This window comes from Eleutherodactylus coqui, chromosome 6 (assembly GCF_035609145.1).
Source record: "Eleutherodactylus coqui strain aEleCoq1 chromosome 6, aEleCoq1.hap1, whole genome shotgun sequence".
NCBI lineage: Eukaryota > Metazoa > Chordata > Amphibia > Anura > Eleutherodactylidae > Eleutherodactylus > Eleutherodactylus coqui.
In genome coordinates this window covers 138,283,616-138,310,364 of record NC_089842.1, presented here as the reverse complement: position 1 = coordinate 138,310,364, position 26,749 = coordinate 138,283,616, and positions in this window count along the sequence as shown.

Here is a 26,749-nt window from a genome sequence, read left to right as displayed (position 1 = left end):
CGCCCACAGCTTAATTAAAGCGTGCGGGTTTGTTTTCTGGACCTTACCATCCGGAAAACAAATCACAGCATACTCCGCTTTGCCGCGGATCCCACAGGAACGGCTTCCATTGAAGTCAATGGAAGCCGCCCGATCTGTGGCACACCCGGAACTATCACTCCGGGTGTGCTCCGGGTCATGCTGGAAAGCAGGATTTTTAAAAAAGAAAGAATCTCCACTGCGCATGTGCGGGGCCGTGCCGACCGGCGGGCCTACATGCGCAGGGGAGGCACCGGACAACCCGCACTCATCCGGACTGGTAAGTAATGTCCTCATGCCGCGGGCAGGATGGGATCTCGCGGGGGGGCTCCCGCCCACGGAACCTGACCTGCCTGTGGACATGAGGCCTTATGCTATTTTGCATCTGGTACAGCTGAGAGTTGTGATGCACGGGAAGACTTTTTTCTTTGATAAACACTGACCTATGGCAATATTTACATTACTGTATTGAATACAGTATATTGAACACCTTGAGTTAAATTTAGACCCAACATGTGGATATGTTTCTTACATATTAAAGTTTGTTTTGAACATGGCATGCCTTACATGGACAGTCCATTAATTTAATAGAGAACTGTGTTGTGTTTAATTTCTCTTTTGGTGACATGATAGGAAAATGTTAGCCTTACCTCTGGACTGGACCTGAAGATTACATCTGATCTCTAGAGATCCCAACAGCAAACCAACTTGTGGTCTGCTTACTACAGATTTTTTTTCTCAATTTCATTTCAGTTACATTACCTTATACAAAGGACAGATTTGTTTTTATGAAGAGGTGTGTAGAAATCTGGACAGGGGGGTGGCTGTCATTACAGTGTTTTTACGCTTTGCAAAGGTGTTTAACATTATCCCTCAAAGATGCTTAAAGGGAACTTGTCATCACCTTTTAGCCTCATAAACTATGTTATTAGGCTCAAAGGTAAGGGAACAGGACTTCTGGGGCATTGTGTTTTATAGTAACCAAGTGCCCTGTTTCAGCACTATATCCCTATGAATTTGCTGCACACACATAATGTAGTTTATAGGGCTCAATGGTGATGACAGGTACCCTTTAATGAATATATTAAAATATATAGGCTGAGAGAGTATATTTTGTAATTTGATTGAAAACTCACTCACACACCCTATTCAAAGAATGATGATAAATTATTCCTACTCAAAATTTTTCTCCATTATAAGTGGTGTACCTCAAGATACAGTGCTGGGTTCACTAATATTCCACCTATTAACCCCTTGAGTGGCAGGTTTCTTACCACCCTGTCGTGCCCACCAGGGCAGGTTTTTTAAAATGGTCTAATCATTGAATTTCAACTAGTTTTGCAGTTGCGTCTCAAGAGCCATAACTTTTTCATTTTTCCATTGACATGGCCATATAAGGGCTTGTTTTTTGCGGGACAAGTTGTGATTTTTTAAACAGGGGGGAGGAAAAAAAGAAATGGGGAAAAAAGAAAAAAGGGGCCATGTCATTAAGGGGTTAAATAAGGTATTAACTTCCTTCTCTGGGTCATTACGACGCACACGGATACCACATGTGTGATTGTATTTTTGATTTTTTAGAAAGCAAAGGGAGACAAGTGTTTTTTTAATTTTTTAAATAATTTTTTCTTTTTTTTTTTTTTTACATTTTTTTTTTGTCCCTTTAGGGGACTTCCACAGGGACCCATCAGGACCCCTGATCACATTCCAGGGGTCTGATGGTGACAGCCCTTTACATGCTGCAGTGACAGCCCTTTACATGCTGCAGTCACATAGACTGCAGCATGTAAAGGGTTAACACAGCAGAGATCGGAGGTTTTCTCTGATCTCTGCTGTAAGAGCAGGTACCTAGCTGTCCTCTGACAGCTAACAACCAGCTCTCCCTGCCACAGAGACCATCGGCTTGCTTCTGACAAGCCGATGGTCTCTATGGCAACCTGTAAACAAAGCAGGACATTGCCGACATGTCGGCAATATCTTCTGCTGGTTTTTCAAAGCCCTTGCACTGCTCTGTGTGGGTCTGTGCAGGCAGAGCACACTGTCACAGCTTGTGGCATTGTGCTCTGCAGCTCCCATAGTGATACATAGCCCGGAAATCTTCCGGGCTATGTTGCTATGAGCAGTGGAGCTCGTCCCCGGAAATTTTCCGGGCGTGCCACTCAAGGGGTTAAAGGGCCATTCATTATGTAGTTAGACCCCCCCCCCTCCCCAGTATATATAAATGAGCTAGTGTTACTATAATTAGTTATTTCTTTCTGTCTGAAACTCCCAGCCTCTTTCTCCTGAAATGGTCATGTGATCTCAAATCTGAGTAACTCAGATCTGATTGGGGTTATGTATTCATTTTCTAGTCAATCGATCAGTTTGTGTAATGGTATTACATGCTCTCTACCGCAAAAACTGTGTTGAGGAGTACACTAAATCTCCTGTCACAGTTACTGATGATGATCACACAGTTTCTGTCAAATAGGTGTAATAGAGGAGATCACAGCTCATTCTTCTGACTGTATATGTATGGTACGTATCTTATTCAAGTGAATATAGAAGGTAAATATAATTGAAGAGTCTCCCCAGTAGGCAAAAATGATACAGCCTCGCCTAATGCTTTGCTGATACATCATAGGATAGCTGAGAAACTTAAAGTAAAAAATCTCACTCTCAAGATGGTGTGTGATAAGCATCAGATAGGGGGCTGCACTGCAAGAAAATCACTGCCATACACAGGGGAGACTTCCAGAGTGTGACAGGCACTCAAGTGAGGGAACAGGGATGAAAAAACGTGTCTTTGGTGAAGTGGCCTAGCAGATGACACCAAGCTACAGTATGTAGCGTAATGCAGTCTATGGAAGATGTTCATAAAGTACAAACTAATGAGATTCAATGTGGCTATCTGTGATGTTTTCTTTTGCCTGGATAACTTATTAAAAAACATCAGTTTGGCAACCCTGGTATACTTGTAGACTGACTATATAACAACAATGTCAATCAGCTGCTTCTAAGAGCAAAAACACATGGGCACATGCACTAATACGCTCACCTCTATGGACCGTATTAGCACATGAACCAGATGTTTTTTTTGACTATTTATACTCCGCGCGTGAGTTTGAAAAAAAATGAGGGGCTAGGTCCTGCCTTATTTTTTCTTGCACATAGTATTAACACATGAGAATCCAGATAGTGAAAATGAAACCATTGAAATCAATAGTTTAGTTTTGTCTGATTTTTACAGCCGAATAACGGGACTAAGACACGCCCATCTATTTAAGCCCTAAGTCTCGCAGTTTACTGCTGCGCATTAGAAGAGTCATGGACTCACAGAACAAAAATATAATATTATGACTTTACAAAGCATTTGTGCAGCCTTATGTGGAATATGCAGTTCAGTTCTGGGCACCAGTTCATATGCAGGCATGGTATAGAGCACATGGATGTAAAGTTGTGTAGGAAAATTTCAGTATACCTTATATTTGATTTATTTAAATCCTTGCTCATTCTGTGCTTAGAACTCTGATTGGCGGCCCTACGCAGTGATGGACAGTCTTCCCTGTAGGAGTGTGTATACAGAAATAACAGTCAATCACCAATAGGTCCACCAACTGGACTCCAAAGCTCAGAATAAGCATAGATATATATGAATATACTGAATATTTCCCATAAAACTATATATCGATATATTCAGCTTTACCCTCTGAATAACATGAAGCCTACAAATCAGACAGCATATTGAAGGTGACATGTCAATTTTAAGTAAATCTAGTAGTCTTATATAGAAAATCCACAAGAGTCTATTAGAAAACTCAAAGTATTATATGGACATTCTAGTGGCAGTTTTTAAACAGGATTATACAAGATATCAAAAGCAATTGAGAGATCATACCCTAATTATTTGCTTCTCATATGGGTATGGTCTATTCAGCAATGTTACTTCCTGAATTTTAATTTTTTTCCCTCTTCTTCTCTCACCAGTAGAAGTAGTGGAAAAATGTAATTATACTATGATGTAAAGTAATGTTCAAATTCTGTTTGATCTCTTCATATCTTCACTGCTTTTCTTTTTTAGCCTTGAGTACTGAAGAATATATTTTTGTAAGTTAAAGTTTCACTGTTTTCATATTATGTGGAACATTTTCTTGTAAAAATTTGAACTATCATACACCTCTGTCTTTTTATATCATCATATTCTTAAAGTTTGGTTGGAAGTTATTTTTAACTAATGCAGGACATTAAATCTTTTTGCAATAGACAAACCGAGCTTTTGAGAGATCAGTCTAAAAGTATTTCAAAGCAATGTTAATGTCATCCTGAAGCAGTTGTGATTGTCACATAAGGGACTGATGATTGCTATGGTTGAGCTTCAATTGGGAAGTTGAAAACTAGTGAAATTGACACTGGGAATTTCTACTTTTTTTTGTTATCTTTCTCCTAGGATGGCAAACCAGAAATACAGTGTCACATCTGTTCCATCCTGTTGAGGCTCTAAACACTGAGAAAGAGTGTTGACGTGTAAATCTCAGAGGGAATTAGTAGCCAGATGATGGAAACCAAGCATTTACAAAGGGAAGAGATATGGAGATGAACCAAGATATCTCCCTTAACTGTCCCTAACTGATACTGCCGGAAGGCAGGGCTACAACCCTGAAAAGGGTTACCCTATGTCAGGAACCTAACTAGGTTCCCTGAATGTCCTTAGATGGTGATAGAATGGAAAATGATGGAGATCAAGGTAGATGAGACAAGGCCCATGTGGATGTAGAGATCACAATGGAAGGGAGGGGGAATGGCACACTAAAAGAGTCCACAACAGTGTAGAGCAAAAAATGTAGGAGGAAGGGCAAAAATCAACAAGATACTGACAGACAGACAGGCTTGCATAAACTGAAAGCAGGAATTAAAGAGCCACAATTTGAGATAACTACAGTAAGGCAAAGACAAGGTTTTTCCAGACTGAGAAGCAGACAAGGATACAGAAAGTATTACTAGCATCCTCTGCACAGAGGTACTGGAATAAATCCCCAACAGGACACACTGATAAGCTGACAATTGCAAGCCTATCAGCATAACATTAGAAGGGAGATGTAAAGGCCATTTTACACGCAACGATTATCACTAGAGATGAGCGAGCACCAAAATGCTCTGGTGTTCGTTACTCGGGACGAAATTATCGCGATGCTCGAGGGTTCGTTTCGAGTAACGAACCCCATTGAAGTCAATGGGCGACCCGAGCATTTTTGTATATCGCCGATGCTCGCTAAGGTTTTCATTTGTGAAAATCTGGGCAATTCAAGAAAGTGATAAGAACGACACAGCAACGGATAGGGCAGGCGAGGGGCTACATGTTGGGCTGCATCTCAAGTTCCCAGGTCCCACTATTAAGCCACAATAGCGGCAAGAGTGCCCCCCCCCTCCCAACAACTTTTACTTCTGAAAAGCCCTCATTAGCAATGCATACCATAGCTAAGCACCACACAACCTCCAACAAAGCACAATCACTGCCTGCATGACACTCCGCTGCCACTTCTTCTGGGTTACATGCTGCCCAACCCCCCCGCACGACCCAGTGTCCACAGCGCACACCAAAGTGACCCTGCGCAGCCTTCAGCTGCACTCATGCCACACCACCCTCATGTCTATTTATAAGTGTGTCTGCCATGAGGAGGAACCGCAGGCACACACTGCAGAGGGTTGGCACGGCTAGGCAGCGACCCTCTTTAAAAGGGGCGGGGCGATAGCCCACAATGCTGTACAGAAGCAATGAGAAATCCAATCCTGTGCCACCTCCATCCGGAGCTGCACACATGGGCATAGCAATGGGGAACCTATGTGCCACACACTATTCATTCTGTCAAGGTGTCTGCATGCCCCAGTCAGACCGCGGTTTTTTATAAATAGTCACAGGCAGGTACAACTCCGCAATGGGAATTCCGTGTGCAACCACAGCATGGGTGGCTCCCTGGAACCCACCGGCTGTACATAAATGTATCCCATTGCAGTGCCCATCACAGCTGAGGTAGCGTCCGATTAAATGCAGGTGGGCTTCGGCCCACACTGCATGCCCCAGTCAGACTGGGGTTCTTTAGAAGTGGACACATGCAGTTACAACTCCCTGTGGACGCACAGCATGGGTGGGTGCCAGGAAGCCACCGGCGGTACATAAATATATCCCATTGCATTGCCCATCACAGCTGATGTAACGTCAGCTTTAATGCAGGTGGGCAAAAAATTAATTGGATTACACTGTAGGCGAGGGCCCCAAAAAATTGGTGTACCAACAGTACTAATGTACGTCAGAAAAATTGCCCATGCCCAACCAAGAGGGCAGGTGAAACCCATTAATCGCTTTGGTTAATGTGGCTTTATTGGTAACTAGGCCTGGAGGCAGCCCAGTTAAAATAAAAATTGGTTCAGGTGAAAGTTTCAACGCTTTAATGAGACGTATAAAAATTGTTTACAAAAATTATATGACTGAGCCTTGTGGGCCTAAGAAAAATTGCCCGTTCGGCGTGATTACGTGAGGTTTTAGGAGGAGGAGCAGGAGGAGGAGGATGAATAGAATACACAGATTGATGAAGCTAAAAGGTCCACGTTTTTGATGGTGATAGAGAACGATGCTTCCATCCGCGGGTGCAGCCTACGTATTGCTTAGGTATCGCTGCTGTCCGCTGGTGGAGAAGAGAAGTCTGGGGAAATCCAGGCTTTGTTCATCTTGATGAGTGTAAGCCTGTCGGCACTGTCGGTTGACAGGCGGGTACGCTTATCCGTGATGATTCCCCCAGCCACACTAAACACCCTCTCTGACAAGACGCTAGCCGCAGGAGAAGCAAGCACCTCCAGGGCATACAGCGTGAGTTCAGGCCACGTGTCCAGCTTCGACACCCAGTAGTTGTAGGGGGCAGAGGCGTCACCGAGGACGGTCGTGCGATCGGCTACGTACTCCCTCACCATCCTTTTACAGTGCTCCCGACAACTCAGCCTTGACTGGGGAGCGGTGACACAGTCTTGCTGGGGAGCCATAAAGCTGGCAAAGGCCTTGGAGAATGTTCCCCTGCCTGCGCTGTACATGCTGCCTGATCTCTGCGCCTCCCCTGCTACCTGGCCCTCGGAACTGCACCTTCTGCCACTAGCGCTGTCGGATGGGAATGTTACCATCAGTTTGTCCGTCAGGGTCCAGTGGTATAGCATCACTCTCGAACCCCTTTCCTCTTCGGGTATGAGAGTGGAAAGGTTCTCCTTATACCCTGGGTTGAGCAGTGTGTACACCCAGTAATCCGTAGTGGCCAGAATGCGTGTAACGCGAGGGTCTCGAGAAAGGCATCCTAACATGAAGTCAGCAATGTGTGCCAGGGTACCTGTACGCAACACATGGCTGTCCTCACTAGGAAGATCACTTTCAGGATCCTCCTCCTCCTCCACAGCAGTCGGTGCACTGGCAGATTAAACCGATGTTGCAGGGTCCGCAGGGTGGCAGCGTCCGTCTTGGACTTGCGGAAATGTGCGCTGACCCGGCGCACCTTTCCGAGCAGGTATGACAAGTGTGGGTAGCTTTTCAGAAAGCGCTGAACCACCAAATTAAAGACATGGTCCAGGCATGGCACGTGCGTGAGGCTGCCGAGCTGCAGAGCCGCCACCAGGTTACGGCCGTTGTCACACACGACCATGCCCCGTTGGAGGCTCAGCGGCGAAAGCCAGCGGTCGGTCTGCTCTGTCAGACCCTGCAGCAGTTCGTGGGCCGTGTGCCTCTTCTCTCCTAAGCTGAGTAGTTTCAGCACGGCCTGCTGACGTTTGCCCACCGCTGTGCTGCCACGCCGCGCGACACCGACTGCTGGCGACCTGCTGCTGCTGCTGCTGACACATCTTGATTGCGAGACAGAGGTTGCGTTGGAGGAGGAGGAGGGTGGTTTAGTGGAGGAAGCATACACCGCCGCAGATACCAGCACCGAGCTGGGGCCCGCAATTCTGGGGGTGGGTAGGACGTGAGCAGTCCCAGGCTCTGACTCTGTCCCAGCCTCCACTTAATTCACCCAATGTGCCGTCAGGGAGATATAGTGGCCCTGCCCGCCTGTGCTTGTCCACGTGTCTGTTGTTAAGTGGACCTTGGCAGTAACCGCGTTGGTGAGGGCGCGTACAATGTTGCGGGAGATGTGGTCGTGCAGGGCTGGGACGGCACATCGGGAAAAGTAGTGGCGACTGGGAACCGAGTAGCGCGGGGCCGCCACCACCGCCATCATGCTTTTGAAAGCCTCCATTTCCACAAGCCTATACGGCAGCATCTCCAGGCTGATCAATTTGGCTATGTGCACGTTTAACGCTTGAGTGTGCGGGTGCGCGGCGGCGTACTTGCGCTTGCGCTCAAACAGTTGCGCTAGCGACGTCTGGACGCTGCGCTGAGAGACATTGCTGGATGGGGCGGAGGACAGCGGAGGTGAGGGTGTGGGTGCAGGCCGGTAGGCACTCGTGCCTGTGTCCTCAGAGGGGGGTTGGATCTCAGTGGCAGGTTGGGGCACAGGGGGAGAGGCAGTGGTGCAAACCGGAGGCGGTGAACGGCCTTCGGCCCACCTTGTGGGGTGCTTGGCCATCATATGTCTGCGCATGCTGGTGGCGGTGGCTCCCCAGCTGATCTTGGCGCGACAAAGGTTGCACACCACTGGTCGTCGGTCGTCAGGTGTCTCTGTGAAAAACTGCCACACCTTAGAGCATCTTGGCCTCTGCAGGGTGGCATGGCGCGAGGGGGCGCTTTGGGAAACAGTTGGTGGATTATTCGTCTGGCCCTGCCTCTACCCCTGGCCACCGCACTGGCTCTGCCTGTGCCCACACCCTGACTTGGGCCTCCGCGTCCTCGCCCGCGTCCACGTCCTCTAGGCCTACCCCTACCCCTCAGCATGCTGTATTACCAGTAGTGCAGAAACAGAACGCTGTAATTAAATGTGCCGCTTATTGGCCTGTGGTTGGAGGCTGACTTCGCTTACGGAACGCACAGCAGAGCCAGGAAAGAATTTTTCGCAAGCCTGCTGTAACACTTAGCTGGCTGCGTATGAATTAGGACAACTACCCCCAGCAGAGACCCAGTACACTGAGGACGATCACAGGCAGCCCAAATAGATTTTTTTTCCCAAATGTTTTTGGAAAGGCCCACTGCCTATATACACTAAATATGTCTTCTGTCCCTGCCTTACCACTACTGGCCCTGGACAATGTAAAATTACTGCAGACTGTTTCACTGTGGACAGGAATACAGCGGTGATGTAACAGGCAACACAGAGGCAGGAAAGAATTTTGCGCAAGCCTGCTGTAACACTTAGCTGGCTGCGTATGAATTAGGACAACTACCTCCAGCAGAGACCCAGTACACCGATGACGGTCACAGGCAGCCCAAATAGATTTTTTTTCCCAAATGTTTTTGGAAAGGCCCACTGCCTATATACACTAAATATGTCTTCTGTCCCTGCCTCACCACTACTGTCCCTGGACAATGTAAAATTACTGCAGGACGCAATGCTCTGCACGGCCGATATACAAAAAAAAAAAAAAGTGCAACACTGCAAAAAGCAGCCTCCACACTACTGCACACGGTTAGATGTGGCCCTAAGAAGGACCGTTGGGGTTCTTGAAGCCTAAAATAACTCCTAACGCTCTCCCTATAGCAGCTCCGGCACCAGCAGCACTTTCCCTGAACTATGTCAGAATGCATCTGTGGCGAGCCGCGAGAGGGGACGATTTATATACTCGGGTGACACCTGATCTCGCCAGCCACTCACTGCAGGGGGGTGGTATAGGGCTTGAACGTCGCAGGGGGGAGTTGTAATGCCTTCCCTGTCTTTCTATTGGCCAGAAAAGTGCGCTAACGTCTCAGAGATGAAAGTGAAAGTAACTCGAACATCGCGTGGTGCTCGTTTCGAATAACGAGCATCTCGAACACGCTAATACTCGAACGAGTATCAAGCTCGGATGAGTACGTTCGCTCATCTTTAATTATCACTCAAAATTTGTTCAAATGGCTGAAAATGAGCGGTAATCGTTACATGTAAATGCAGGCATAGTGCACTATTTGTTGAATTATCATTAGCCAAGGTTTTTAGGCTGGCCTAAAATCCATCATTTGGCTGCTAGAATTTCTTTCAGTTTGAATGCAGTTCATTCTGTCTTTCCAGCAGGCAGCAATGGTTTTGTTTTGCTTTGCATATGCAATGAGTGCAGTGTTTACTCAGGCAGGAGAAGAAGAATAGAATGTGTTGGCCAGATGTTTGCTCATCTGGGCGAAGTGTTTATGCAATAACAATTGCCTAAACACACGCCCAGCTGAGCAAACAACTCATAGAGAAAAACACAGATGATTAAACCCATTAACTGCATGTCTTATTTTATGCAAAACCATCACTACATCTTTCAATCTTTCAGCAGTTTCAGCAATTACCTTTGCAGAAAATGGCCGTTACTTACTGACTGAGGAGTGCATATAGATGCATCCTCCTCTCACCATGCAGGTAGCTGACTACCAAATGGAGGAGCCAATAACACCTGTGAGGGCACCGATAAAACACCCACTCACACTGCCTCCTGATAATGAGGGGGGTGGATGCTTGGTGTAAACTCCCACACATAGTGGATACAGGGTGCCAGACCATTCTGATATATGTAGTTCACCATGCAGGGTGGCAGTACCAATGTGGTTCACTGATGGATATGCAGGGCAACCCACCGAATTATCATGGCGTCATTAATAGGTTGCTGGTCTGCATGGTGAACTACATATATCAGAATGGTCTGGCACCCTGTATCCACTATGTGTGGGAGTGTACACCAAGCATCCACCCCCCTCATTATCAGGAGGCAGTGTGAGTGGGTGTCTCATCGGTGCCCTCACAGGTGTTATTGGCTCCTCCATTTGGTAGTCAGCTACCTGCATAGTGAGAGGAGGATGCATCTATATGCACTCCTCAGTCAGTAAGTAACGGACATTTTCTGTGATTGTTTTTAATTCTTGATTTCCCCTTCTGTGATGCAGCAATTACCTTTGCTTGTAAAAAAACCTTTACTCCTGCAGTGCCCAGTGCCAAATGACAATTGAATACAATTGAAACTGATACTTCTCCTGGCACCAACTGTATGTGACATTAAGGCCTCTTTCACATTACTGTATGCGTTTTTGCGTTTGCCCAAACACGCCATAAAATCGCATGAATGAAAAATAGCTGTGATCAAGTCCCAAACTTAATTAGCGTAATATTTTTTTCAGTGTATCCCAGCAAAAGATAGGGCAAGATCAATCTGAAGGAATACATTGGAATCCAATGCTTCAGATAGTCATGACTTTTTGACGCCGCTAAATTAGTTGTGTATATACGGTCATATGAATAAGGCTTAAACAGAAGAATAAAATTGTTTCTGTATTTATTTAGGGTTGTATGATTATGTAAATTGACTTGGGAGCATCTAATATGTAAGGCCGGAGTCAAACGGGACGGAATTTCAGCGTAATTCTCGCGGAATAGCCAAAAAACGCAAGAATTCTGTCGGAAAAGCGCAGCTTCAAAGCCACCTTTAGCCGCGGGTTTCGGAGCGGTTTCGCCGTCGGCATGCCGCTGCGGCTTTCTCTCCCATAGAGAGGAGAGAGGCCGCTGCGGAACAGAGAAAAGAATTGACATGCTGCTGAATTGAATTCCATGCCACATGTCAGTTTTCATGCGGCTTTTGCAAAATCTCATCCACTTTGCTGGCTAATACTGGGATTAGGAGCTGCAGACTTTCCACACAGAAATTCTGTGACAATTCCACCCCGTGTGAACCCAGCCTAAAAGTTAAAGTGGTGGTGCAGCACAGGTTGCTGTATTCAAACTCGTTATACAGGACCATTCCTATATATATGGTCTATTGTGCAGCTCAGATCCATCCAAAGATATAAAAAAAATGCCCATCATGTTAAAATGCTAGTAATGTACTCACCTTTTGAATTCTCCACTTGTTGCCTGCTGTTCGGGTCATCTATCTCATTTGCTAATTCTCTAGCATGTTACATGAGCTGCTTGGTCACCTATGTCACTTTAACTGGCTAGCCCACTCATTTGACCAGAGGCGTAACTAGAATCTCCTGGGCCCCAATGCAAAACCTGTAACAGGGCCCCCAGCTATAATGCTTTATTCATAGTACTGGGCTTCCTATATAGAGAAGAGAGGCCTTATGGGCCCCCTAAGGCTCCTGAGCCCGGGTGCAACTGCATCCCCTATAGTTATGTAAGCACATATGACAGAACCCAGTGGGTGACCTGTATAAACAGAGATAAGGTAGAAGACCTGAACATCAAGAAGGTGAAAAAAACCTTTAAATTATTATGATTCTTATATAATTGCAAAGAACTGAAATTCTGATCTTACTAGTTTTTGGCATTGCTTCTTTTATTGCACATACTAAAATACTGCAATAATGTGGACAGGCACATAACTCAAGAAAAGCAGTAAGCAGCAACATAAGCATTTTGATTTCCAGGCTACCAGAGGATTCGAATTTTCAAGTGCCTGATTAAGGGAATTTTACTGTAGTAAAATGTAGGTGAAGAGACATGCTGTATTAACTAGAAGGTGATGACAAAACCTGTAATGGAAGATTTTACAACATAATGGAACCTGTATTTTATATGACTTGTGAAGCTTTCATTATGACATATTGCATGTAATAGATGATTTAGAGAGGATCGAAGTGGACACTGCCAAATCCTTGCACGACCTTCAAAGTGCAAGCTGCTTGTTTTCATTGTGGAGTGATGCTGATAGGAATTAACTGCTCAAATGACAGATTAGGAAAGAATGGAAGCATGTGGGTACATAGAGGAACACCTGACAGACAAGAAGTCTGTCTCCTCATCTGATTTGATTTAGCGTCGCAGCGGTGCACTTATGCAGACAACGCATTGGATTGTGGCAAACTTTTCCAAATGATGCAACTCTAGAAATAAAAGTCCAGATAACACAGTTATTTATTTTATAGTGCTTTTATTGATCCATTTATTGTCTATGACTTTTCTTAAAAAGTGACCCCTCTCCTCCTATAATTACATAAGTAAATTAAAATGCCACAGCAATAAGTTCCATGGTATTGCTAATAGTTAAGTCACTCAACTGACCTGAAAAAAAAATCACTCAATATATTGCAGTACTATATCACTACTTTTCATAGGGTTTACCTGTCAAGTTATATTTGGTGGATGTAGTCCAAATTTCATTGGCTTAATAAAAAGAGGTACAGTATAACTGACATATATTATGTATATGTAATGTTGAACTTTGAGTTAAAATATGTCTTGGCAGTAGTAATGTAGTATGACCTCATCACAATTTTTTTTTATCAAGTCTATAGAGATAATTAATTATCTGTTCACCATTTATCAATCATGAGAAGGGAACACATTGTCATCATAGGGTAGTCTGTCATATCCCAAAACAATTACACAGTTTTAAATTAAATTGTAACACATTGAATTAATTGACTCAATTTGTAATCACTTTTTCAATTGATTAGACATTTGTTGATGTAATGTTAACACAGTGGCAGTCAGTCACTTAAAATGAGTTCCATCAATCCCACATTGCCTTTTATCCATTAGAGTTATGACAGTTAAATGGTATTTAAATATTCTATGATCTATAGAGTTTGAAGAGTTAAAAATTATGTTTTGGTTCTTGTCATTGAAAGGAATAGGACCTGGGAGCGAAGACCTTATAGGTATCTGGGAGTTCACTGAAGAGCTTCCTCTACATTTGCTGATGGCTCATTGGCTTGTCATGGGACCTTACTGTACACACTCTCCTGAGCAATAGTGAATCTGATTGGTCAAAGTCATCACTGAAAGAGTTTTTAGGCTCCACCTCATAGACATATACATAAGACATACAGTATGTAACGTTGGTATGTGAACAGTGTAAATAATCATGAATGCCATACTTTAGTGTGATTTTCACTAATCTATATTGCCCCTCAGTAGGTGGCTCACTATTTATAAGAGGGCATATCATTTATCAATTTAACAAAAAATGAGAGCATTAGTAGAATAGATTTGTTTGGCTGTGAGTTTAGTGTATCACTACTTATGCTTGCAAATGATCACTCTCTTTTTATTCACTGAGTGTTATAAAGGATATCATCAGTCAGTAACATATAAATGACCATGTTTACACATTTCCTTTTTGCACTAAAACATTTTGATACAGTTCAAAAATGTTCAGACATCAAAGGGTAAAAGTACAGAAAAACATAAAAAGTTATTGTCTTGTGATCTCTAGTTTTACTGTACAATAGACAGAACATTACACATCATTTCATCCCAAAATATATCATTACTGATTACATTGTGGCAAATTGCTGTCATCCCTGAACTTTAATTTAGTCAGTGAATACAAAATAATTGTGAAACCGAGCATTAGTGATATAGCAACTAAAAATATAGAATGCTGCCCCTATAATTGGTCCTTAACATGAACGTGTCATGCATATAGATGTAGCATTACTGTACTTTTTGCTCTTTGCAGGGTCAGTTCACATGGGTGCGGGACACACTCCCACCGTGATTTTAAAGGCGGTTTAGCCTAATGGGTTCCAGATGTGTTCTTTATCCTGCGGAATTGCGCAACATATTGTGCGTTTGCATGCATATTGAGTGTGCATTTGCGCACCACCCATAGACTTCTATGGGGACATGTGGTGTACTAATGCGCACAAAAATAAACATGCAGTTTTTTTCGTGAGCACAAAATGCATGTGCAAATAAAAGTAATGAAAATGAACCCTTTGGAATAAAAAAATTTGGGGCACAAATACGCTTGTGTGAAGGGGCCTTAAAAAGAGCACTCTGGCCCAAAGTAAGACATAATAGCTCTTTAGCTACTTGCATGTAATTCACTACCTCACCCTGTGTTCAATTTTAGTGAGTGCTAAATAGGGTTTTGATTACTATTGCCACCATACCGCCAGTGGCTAACCATAACCTTGTTCTGTGCTGATGAGGCCCAAAAGACAAAAACAGATTTATGCACACATGATGTTCTCTAGTCAGGAAACATTGAGGGCATATTTAAGGCTCTCTTTCGAGTAAGACATTGACTTATTGAGTATCCATGTAAATGGCACTTTTGGATGAGGGCTATATGGTTACAAAGAACTGATATACTGCAGAATCTCAGATACTGTTCAAATGACTAACTCCTCTTGCTGAGCAAAAGTACAATCGTTTGTAATTGTTTTTTTTTCAGGTAAGGCTACTTTCCATTAGGAGGTTCCATCGTAGATCTGGCACAAAATGCCGGAAGAAAAAGCACTTGATGCAGTGCTTTTTCGCCTAGTAAAATTCCATACAGCTGAGTGGAAACCAAATGGACCCCATTAAAGTCAATAGGGTCCATTCAGCGCTGTTCACTTCTGTAATAAAGATGGATCCATTTCGCCAGGATTCTTGAAAAAACAGAACCCCCGATGCAGATGTGATAGCAGCCTAAGTGCATTCATAACATAAACAAGTGATTCAGATGGTTGTGTCTTTTCCTTATTGAAGTGGTAGAAAGAAATTAATAGCAATTAAAGGAGTTATCGAGTTGTAAGCTATTGATGGCCTGTACTTAGGATAAGCCATCCATAGTAGATCAGCAGAAACCTTCCACCTGGAATACCCACTGATTAGCTGTTCTCCTGGCTGATGAGCTTGTGCATTGAACTGATTTCCGCAGGAAGCAGACAGCCCCGTTCCCACTGTAGTGGCCAGGTCTAGTATTACAGAAAAAGCTCCTAATCACTTCATTGGTAACACTGCCTGCAATACCAAGACTGGCCAGTGCTGTGGGAAATGAGCTGTATGCTTACCTGACCTAATTTCCACCCCCCCCCCAAGCTATTCAGGTTATTGTTGCTAATAGCAACCAATTATTTTTGTATTTTATAGTTATGGGCACTTCCTCTATGATTCATCTAGTGTTCATAAATGTGGACATTTGTAGGTAGTTTCTTTTCAATGGCTGTGTGTGGTGGATACAATACTTCATGCAGACGTGTCCAGCTTAAGGTCTTCTCCTTCAATAACTATCCATATCTGGAACATAATGGCAATACCATGTTACAATTCACACTTTTGGTTTGACTGAATCATTCTCTTCATTCCCAGTTCGAACATGAACAACATATATTCACAATTAACATTAATAAGCACACAGTGTTAATACACCTACATTGACATGTTTAAATACATACACAGAACAGTTCTACAACTTAAAGTGAAGAGTGGGAAAGAGGAATGCAATAACAAGCCATCCGTATGCTTTTCTCTGATGTTATTGAGGCACATTTGAAAAGCAGGTACATTTTGCCCTTATCATCATAGAAATTCCATTACGTCCCTTTGCGTTCATTGTGGTAACACATGTCAGCACAAAGTTCGTTAGAAAAAACAGAACATGAAAAACCAAAAACGGTTTCAAGAAGTTCCTGAGCATTTTCATGGCAATGTGAGGAAAACGTCCACAGATGTGTACAGCGTTGGCACCTTGGGGACAATTAATGTGACGTTCTCCGTTCACAGCAATGTATCTCTTATTAAAATGCACTGAATGATTATACACAGCATTAGTTACGCAGCTTGGCTTTAGTAGATAAAAAATACCATTTCAAAAGGAACTCAAAGGACACCTTGTACATTTAAACCCACACTGCAGCCAATACTACATCTTTCTAGAACGAGAGCTTCAACTCTTCTTGGAATATCTACAGAAAGCCAGAGGGTCTGACAGTTAGAGAATATGAATGTTACAATAAAAGTACATAGACGAAAACAGCACAGAACATGGGTAACAAGCACTTGAGAATAGAAATGTGGCTGAGATATCCACAGAGATATATCTGTACAGAATATACATGTCAGATGACTCTGATGGATAAACCTTAATGTATATTTCCCTTTATCAAGTGGGAATTCTTCCTAAAATTGAAAATAGAACTTCCTTACAAGAAAAAAAAGAGTGTCAAATTCTACTTGATACGTCCTAAAATTACAGTCACATCAAAAGGGATTGATTTGTTCCCAGTTTTAAAGACATCAGTCAAGAAAAATGCAAAGCTATCCCCGTATTCTGCATTGATGGTTTTGTATTCATAAGGCCGTATTTACATGACCGATAATAAGTCGTGCCTAAGATTGTCAGGCGTGACTCGCATCACATAGCACATGGACATCATGGCCGTGGGCTGTGCGATGTGCAGGGCACCGCATATTTGCATGTACTAATCTCATAAATCTTGTTAATTGTATAGTGTCAACTTACTCTGCAACGTGTTTAAGTAATTTATTTATTACCCCCCACCAAGCTGGGTACTCAGATTACCGACCTCGGAAGGATGGAAGGCTGAGTCACTTTTGAACCGACAACCTGAACCAAGCTGCGACTTGAACTCGCAACCTTCAGGTCATGAGCAAGAGCTTAGGCGAAACTGGCATGAAAATAGGACATCCTGCAATTTCTCTGTCTTGCAACTGGTTCTATTTCTGAACTGGTCTTGATCGTCTTGCAACGCACAAAACTCGTGCGATAATATCGGCCTTGTAAATACGGTCTAAAACTGCAATATCCTCCAAGCAAATTCAGACAAATTTGACTCACACAGCAAAATAAGTCCTGTATTCATTTAAAGACAGATTCTAGAAAAACATATTTATTTTAAAATGATCATATATGCAGTTTTCATCTGACTTCCAAGACTTTGGAGCCTTTTGTGGCACTTTAACTGATCTGATCTTGGTGCAGAGGTAGTAGAGCTGTATTGGTTATTTAGCCGTTTCTTTTGTGCGCTGTGATAACTCATTGAGTTAGGGTAAGTAAGTAGGTTCACTTGAAATCCTATGAAAACCACAGATACTACTCATTGTAAACGCACAATGAGTTGACAAACCCAGCTCTACTGCATCCGCTGCCTTAGTTCCATACTGTTCTAAGTCCACTTTTGGATGATTTTCTGTTAATTAGACATCTGTATAAACAGGCTGCACAAGCCAATAAGTGAACTCTATCATCATTCTCTCGTGCGAACGATAAGTCGCTCTGTATAAAAGAAGCCTAACTCCTGTTGTTTCTGAGGACGTAATATTGTAATACTGTTCCAACTCCTCTAACCAATAGCTGGCTTGTATTTTGTCAGATGACAGGCGGAAATGTAATGGTGCTAGTAAGGGTGGAGAACGGAATTGTATGTGGTGTAAAACTGCAACAATTTGTTGTTAAAAGAGTTTTCCCACTACCTAAAATTGCTTTACAAGCACTTTGTCATTCCTGGTTGCTGCTGACCAAAACCTGTGCCTGCTGCAGCCAATCACTGATCATAGCAGTGACCTTCTATAGCCTGTGATTGGCTACAGCAGTCATAGTATAAACACTGTCCTTGTATGTAAAAGTCATCGTATTTATATTTGGGTATCTTTTAGAACTGAAGGGAATGCCCTTATTGAAGTTATCATAGCAAATAGTAAGCTAAGATCAGGAGTTAGAACACGTTTTGTTCTGTAACACTTCAGTGTTCTAACTCCAAGGGAACTACTATGTTATCACAGGAAATAATGTTTAACAATATAAGCCTAATTTATTGTAAAATGGCATTAAAAAAGTGTTGTTTTTTATCAAGGAAGAAGCAGATACATTCAAGTGTACAAGCATTCAAACATTTAAGGTGCCACCATGAAAATTTTGCAGAGGTGGCAAAATAGGGAGTTAGAACACTATGGAACCCAGTCGTTATCTGTCTCTTGCTAATATTCACTTATAGACCTGGAACCAACAATGCATATATTTTACCAAGTCTTACTGCTTTGATGTAGGGATTTTAAAAAAACACAAATGTATGTATAGTCTTCTGATTATAACATTATTAATATCTAAGAAGTGTTTCTGATATCACTATTTGCCTTAGCATGACAAACTGTGATACATGTCTATTTATATATTCGATACTTTAGTCATATGTGTGCATATATAGACTCTGACAGCCTAAGAGGCTGTCAAAGTCTACATATTGGAAATTTGACAGCCGAGTCACAGCTAGGCTTTCCTTTACCTGGTGCAAAAATGCAATTTGTGACCCTAGCCCTTTATTTAAGGTACCTTTACACAAGGCATTTATCACCCAAGTTATCTCTGGAAACAGCAAATTAATGTCATAGTCATCCAATGTACATGTGGCCTTCAACAGGGCACTGAGCAACAAATCACTCACTTGTTGGAGTTGCTTGGCTTTTAGCGGTACTAAAAACCAAGTGACTATTTGCCCGTGTAAACAATTATTCGTTCGTTCTACTATGAATATATTTACTGCAAATAGACACTGGCGGGCTGGAACGATTTCGGGCATGCCCTGCCTCCATTCACAGGATGGTTATTACTCCTGTGTAAAGTACAGAAGTGATAGTCATTGGGAGTTAGACCGTGGGGTGGCTGTTGGGCACTTATGCTTTCGACAATCATCCTGTGTGAATGTACTTTTACCCTGGGTTCATATAAGTAAGAGTTGTTGGCACTTTCCCTGGCAGTCAACACCCAGGACATATGCCTCAGTAACCCCCTCTAACTATCCAGCTTGTTGACATACATAACCATGCGTGGTATTGAGCTGACCTTGAACTTTTTCTTTTACAAATTAAGATTTCAAAATTGGGATTTAGCATTCGCTATAAAGACTGCAGCACCACTGCTCATGGTAATTTACCCATCCTTGGAATAGCAGACTATAATTTTGGTTCATCCATTGTTAGACTTTAGGAAGTTAAGTATTGGTCACTTGGTTCTTCCAGTAGATCAGTAGTGAGTGTTGAATTATGTCTGACTACTTATATTAAGCCCTTAAGAATTTAGCACAGTAAATTTACGGTGCTTGGTCCTGGGCTTTAATCTTGGGATAATAGTGAAACCACAGCATAGGATTAAAGCTCCTGCTTCTGCAATCTAGAAGTAACAGGTCAGGCTCACGATTGTTAGTCACAGCCAACACACAACCACTTCTGGCTTCTCCTATACAGAATACATAGCACTCAATGAGCAGTCCTACCAGGATGTGGAGGTGCTAGCAGTGGTTCCCTGATGAGAACCCTGATGAGCACCGGGTGAGTTTCGTTTATTACAACGTTGCCTTCAGTTTATAAAGCGCTGTCCTAAATAGATCTTTGTTTCTACTCAATGAGCACTATGTAGTGCAGAGAGAAAGTGGCAGTATTACTTCCCCTATTCGAACTGACACTCACATAACTGCAGGGTGCCCCCTGCTACAGCAGAGCTGCAGGGTCCCAGCAGGCTCCGATCAGCTCTGTTAGTGACTACTGTCACTAAAGGGGAATGTTTTTTCCCTGTCACTAGGACTCCTTTGGATGCCTCAATTACCATGCAAAAGTGTGAAATAAAAAAAAAGACAATCTGAATGATCCCCAGAGGTTTTAAATGACGTCATTGGGGACCTAGATGTTAAAAAAATAGTTACAAAAACAAGTAAAAAAAATGACAGAATAAAATAAAAATATATATGTAAAAAAAGAAAATGACCCACCACCGATGCCAACCAAACACCACCACCATATGCACCCTGTATTCCGAAACTATACAAATTATATATCAAAACATCTGAAACAAAATGAAGAACTCATACCTGTATTATATTTTAGCGTAAATATACTAATTTAAAAAATAAACTATACATTTTTTATCGTCTTTTTCAGCTTTTGATCCCCAACCAAACTAAAGAAATGAAAAAGAGTCAGTGAAAAAAGATATAAAAAAATAGCCCTATGTGTCACAGAAAAAAATTCTGCAATAATAAGCAAGGTAGCTGAAAAACAGGGGGCCATAAAACCACCACATGGGTAAAATCCCTAAAACATGTCTGGTCCTATAGGACACAAACAGCCCGGTCCTTAAGGGGTTGATATTACAACGGCCATTGAATTGTAGTTGAAATTCAGTCATCTTGTGATCGTGTTATACTGTAAAATAGGGACTACTGACGTTTTTGGAGTATTAACATGTGGTGGTACCCCTATGGTGAGCATAAGGTGGCAATTTCTATGCCAAGGCCTCATGAGCTACTGTGACTGGGAGAGATAAGGAGGACACATCTGACATTTAATAAAAATACTCCAGTAGAACTGATAACAGCATTGTAAGTATATTATTTCAAATGAAGTGAACTACTTTTAAGAAGTGACATTTCAGCTACATTTTTAACAGGTATTTCGCAGTCTCATATTTCCGTTTCTTCTACCTGAGATATATTTTATCATGTAACCAGAAAAGAGAGAAAATTTCACATTTCATGTTAGAAAAAGTTTTCCAGCTGTCTGTAGAATGGCAATGTTTCTTTCTGAGCTCTTGATCACTTTTGATCTATTAAGCCAGTACGGTTCTATGCAGATCTACAGATGTTGGATGTTATTTCTACATAGTTAATGAGTATATTACCTCTAATTCTACTGCACACCATTCAAGAGACTGTAGAAACAGGGATGGTCCTCCTCAAAAAACTACTAGCCAGTTAGTTACTATGTGATTCTCTATCATTTCCATTAGGATGCATAAATTTCTCGCACAAATTTTGTGCATTGCAAGACACAGAAAACTTGCACTGAAATAGATCCCAATGTACGATTTTTCTCTCACTGCATGTCTTATTTTTCTGTAAGTCTGCAGAAATCTCGTCCATTGTTTTGATTATTTTTTTCTCACAAATTGCAATGCATTCACAGTGAACATTACAATTTTACAAGAGTAATGTCGGTCCAAGTTTCTCAGACCAGTATCGCGCTCGCCCGTGTGAATTCCCTCCCTTCTGTGAGATTGCAGTCTTTTCAAATTCTCACTAACTTGTATAGTTAATACAGCTTACAAAATAGCAAGATAATACATCAGTGTTTTCCAATCTTTTCAGGCTCGGGGGAATTCCTTGGAATTTTTTTTAACCTTGGGGAACTCCTGCAAAAAAAGTGTTCAAAAAGTACAAAAAATTGTCTCTTGCTGCAACATCTCTGGGAGATTATTGTGGCATAGCTGGGAATCGCTCATATGTTAATATTTATGGCATTGGTTTTTATTTTGCTTTAGGGCTAAATTTATACATAACGTAAATGCCATAGATTTTCCACCAGAGTTTCTGCAAAACCCAGTAATTGTATAGTACAAGCAAGGTGGATGAGATTTTACAAATCTAATCCACTTGGTGCACTAAAATCTGCACAAAATCCACATTGGAATTGACGTATGCTGCAGATTTTAATGGCTCAGCATAGTTTGCTGCGGGTTTGCCCTCAGATTTCCCCCTTCAACCAATCGCTTAGGGTCTGACCATACTCTAAAGGATTAGTTCAAGGGCATGAACTAAAATTCAGTTAAAGTTGGCCATTTGCAAGCTTTGATTGGCTGAGACAGTCAATGAAGGGCTGTGATTGCACATCGAGCCAGCGCGGACAACCAATCACAGCACTCTATTGCTGGAAGCGGGGTTCTCAAACCTGGCCTACGGCAATAGACTTGTGAGTGCAGGGGAAGCCCGAATCAGCGGCAGAGACCAGCGGCCCCGACCCGGACCGCAGTGGCTAGGTGAGTATTACTTTCTTTTTTTCTCTATCTAGCCTAGCTGGGACTGATTTTCGGGGTAGGGCTTCTATTGCAAGCCCTCCCCCAAAAATCGGTGAGCGGTTAACGCTGCCAAAACGCGGCACCAAGTGTTGCCATGTTTTCAGCAGTGCTGAAACCGCTGCCCATTCATTTCAATGGGCGACACAGGGCTGAAAACGCCCCAAAATAGAACATGCATCGATGTCAAAGCGCAGCGTTGAAGACGCTGCGTTTTCAGCCCTGTGTGAGCAGCCCCATTGAAATGAATGGGAGTGTTGTACAGCGTTTAGCGCTGGGCTGAAAAGGCAGCACTAAACACTGTACAAATTGCCTGTGTGAGGGAACCCTAAGGCCTATTTCAGACGAGCATTTTTACCCCATATTTGGTCCGTATTTTGCGGATTGCAGTATAGAGCTAATGTGAATATATGAATCTATTTACATAGTCAAATTTTTCATGGTAGTGTTTTAAAAATGCAGAGCGCACTACTTTTGTCTGTTTTTGCTTCCAAATATTTGCATTAGTTGGTTTTATTTTCTATTGAGCAAATACAGATACATATTTGCCCCGTAGAAAATAAAACCAATGACAACAAATATCGAGGCCAATACTGATGAAATACTGAAGACATACGGTTGCAATGTTTCCTGTAACACATCTGTATTAAAGGGATTCTGCCACCAGGTTCATCTTTTCTGAACCTGGGACAGTTATGGTCATATTACCCCTGTGTATGATTTATTCCAAAATGTTGCAATGTATCAGAATAAGTACACTATGAAGTTTGACTTGAAGCTGAGCTAACAGTCAAGGGGGTGGGTTGTACCAGCGTCTCCCCACCCGCTGTATGCAGAGTGACAGCTCTCTCCCTATAGGGAGAGAGTTGTCATTCTGCATGATATGGGCAGAGAGAAGCCGATATAGTTCACCTCTGTGACTCGAAGCTCAATTCTGAGTCAAACTTCAAATTATGTTAACTCTGAAACACTGCAGCATTTCAGAATAAAACATACAGGGAGTAATGAGCATAAGGGCTTAAACAGATGGGTGCATGTGCTAATACACTTACTGCTACAGAGCATATTAGTACATGAACCAGGGTTCTAAAAAATTCCTTAAAAAGAAAAAAATGAGAAGATAGGTCCTGGCCTATTTTTCTTGCACGTAAGAAAACTGAGTGTGAGAAAGATATGGCAAGCCCTATCTTTTCTCACATGTAGTATTAGCGTATCACGATAATTTCACGGCTGCAAAACGAGACAAAAACACACCCATGTGTTTAAGCCCCAACTGTCCCAAGTTCGTGCTGCCGATGGTTCAGATAGCATTAACCTCTTGACAGAATCCCTTTAAGAAAGTCTGACAATACACTTGTCTGAAACTAGTATAATAGAGTGGATTCAGAGGGAAGAAGGTCCACCACTATGACTTCTATATATACTCTAAGACGATATACGGAAAGGAACTATCCTGCATGAAAACGCATTGAACAGGCCACCAAGAAAAGAAGATCACTACCTAGTGTTTATGATCCTAGAGTGAGCTTCAATAATTGGGCAAAGTCAAGCTATAAATATACTTTTAGACTCAATCATCAAAGATTAAAAAAATAAGGGGACAAAGATATGCCCACCAATAGCAGGTGTGAAAAGAAATTCAGACAGGTAATTCCAAATGAATCAGACCAAGACTAGTTTCACATGTAACACGTCTGTAATACGGATGTATTACGGATTAGATTACAACCGTGTGTCCTTGGTATTTCATCAGTATCTGACCTCTATGTGCCGCCATACTTGCTGTCATTGGTTTTATTTTCAATGCTGGTCTGTATTTGCCCAGAAAATAATACCAGTGAATGCAAATATGGTGACAAAACTCGAAAAAACATTAGTGCATGTTGCACTTTTTAAACACATCCATGAAAAATGCAGTCATGTAAATAGATGCATAGATTTACATTAGCTTCATATTACGGTCTGCAAAACACGGTCCAAATACGGAATAAAAATGCGCTTGTCTGAAATCTATCCTCTCTAATTCTGTTGGGGCAAATACTCCATTATTAATAAACGTGGCCTGTGTGGTTACTTTCAGAATAATCCTATAAATGTAAACCCAATAAACACAACTCTATTTTGATTGTCAGTCCTTGAGGGATCAATATGGTATACATATAGCATTTATAAATTGCAGTATATGTAACGGTAAAGGAATTTGAGTGCCTTGATCTGTCAGATTTGTTCTTGTACAGAGATACAGTATTATCAGTGTAACTGCTGAAAAAACAAACAAACCTGAATGAGTGAATATTCCGATCCAGCACTGGCACTTTAAAGGAACACTCTTGACCAGACTGATGCACTGTGTTATGTCTAGCACTAGGCCTAAAGGGTTGACACATGACATACAGTAAGGGTTTAAGAAGTCATGAACCGCCCACCAGGCATTCTAATTCTGTTTTGTTTCCTTAACAACCAGACGGCAAATGTATGATAAAAAGATGAAATCAGAAAGTCTACAAAATTTTAATTTCTTTTAGCTTTGTTGTTTTTATTAAATCTGAGGGCTAGGGAAAATCTATTTAAATGTGATAAATTGCTTTTGAAGCCAAACTATCATCAGAAACTGAATTAATTATTTGCTCCACATCTATTTTTGGCTCTTTTTTATTCTGTTTATTTAAGTAAAAACAAAATGACAAAAATGTGCAGCTTTAATATTACCCTCTAGAGAAACACAAGAGGTCACCCTCCAGACTGTTAAAAAAAAGTTCTGTATTTTACAGCCTACAGTGAATGCTACTACCTCATTATCATTTCTGGATGAAGGGTTATGGGAGGATTTCTGATTTATGTAGACATAGTTGAAATGTTTGTGTAATGAAGAGTAAGGCCTCCGGCATACTAGCGTATTTGGGGCCATGTGCCGTCTGTGTTAATCCATGGACAGTACATGATGCCCCTATAGCCTATGAGGCTATACACATGGACGCTTTTCACGCGGACCAGTGGTCCACTTGAAAAAACTCATTGCATTTCAGTATACAATAATTAAATCGAATGTCCAAGTAAATTTTTAAAAAAATCTATCTTCCCCATGCCCAAACAAACAAAAAAAAAAAACTGCTTATACTGACCTCTTTTGGCTCCCCATATATCCCTCGCCAGCAGCAATTAGTCTCCCCATGATATCCTTTTTACAGGCTGCAGTCACCTGTGTACAGGACATCACATGCTGCAGCAGCCAATCACAGGAGCCAACGCTTGATTACTGAGCCCTAAGATTAGCTGCAGCAGCCTGTGATCTCGGTAAACAGGCTGCTGCAGCCTAAAACAATATGTTACAGGGGAGACCTTTAGCTGTCGTGGGGGTCATGCAGGGAGTCGGGAGAGGGGAGTAAAAGCTGTTTTATTTTATTTGGACATGGGGAAGATACATTTTTAAAAAATTAACTTGGACACCCTCTTTAAGCTTTTCATATAACCAGGAACTCCCTGATTGGCTGAATAGCTTGTTGTGAATGAGGCTAAGTTGAAACATAATTGTGCAATTATGTACTAATTATCTTTATGCATGAACTATGTCTCACTCATGAGTAAAAAGCAAGATTTCAGCAGAAACTACAAGTAGACAACACATGTATGGTAAAAGATTTTAGGAAGATGCTACTTTCGTGCTTCTCTTGTTCTTTACCTTCTAAAGTAAATTGTGACAGAATTGTTAAATGATTGGCCCTATGCTATTAGCAAATCTGCAGGATAGACTCCCAGGGCTTTACCATAAATAAAGAAGAGGCCGAAGGCTAATCTTGAGAGGCACCTTCATATACATACATATGTCTCTTGACTCTCTCTTGCCAGTGATCTCCCTACACCTAGAGGTTGAAGCTAATATGAAACACACAGACAAGCAGATGATATCTCCACTTTGAAAGATCTTTCCTAAATGGCAGTAACAATGACTGCTATGCTGCCAGAAGCAAAATAAGCAGCTTCCGCATTGACCATAACAGAAGCAGCATTATAGACAACTGAAATAGAGCTGAGAGGCAGGGCAGGATTATTTGGTCTGGGCTATAGTGTCAATGCCCCTCTCCACCTACAGACTACTTTTGAATCCGCT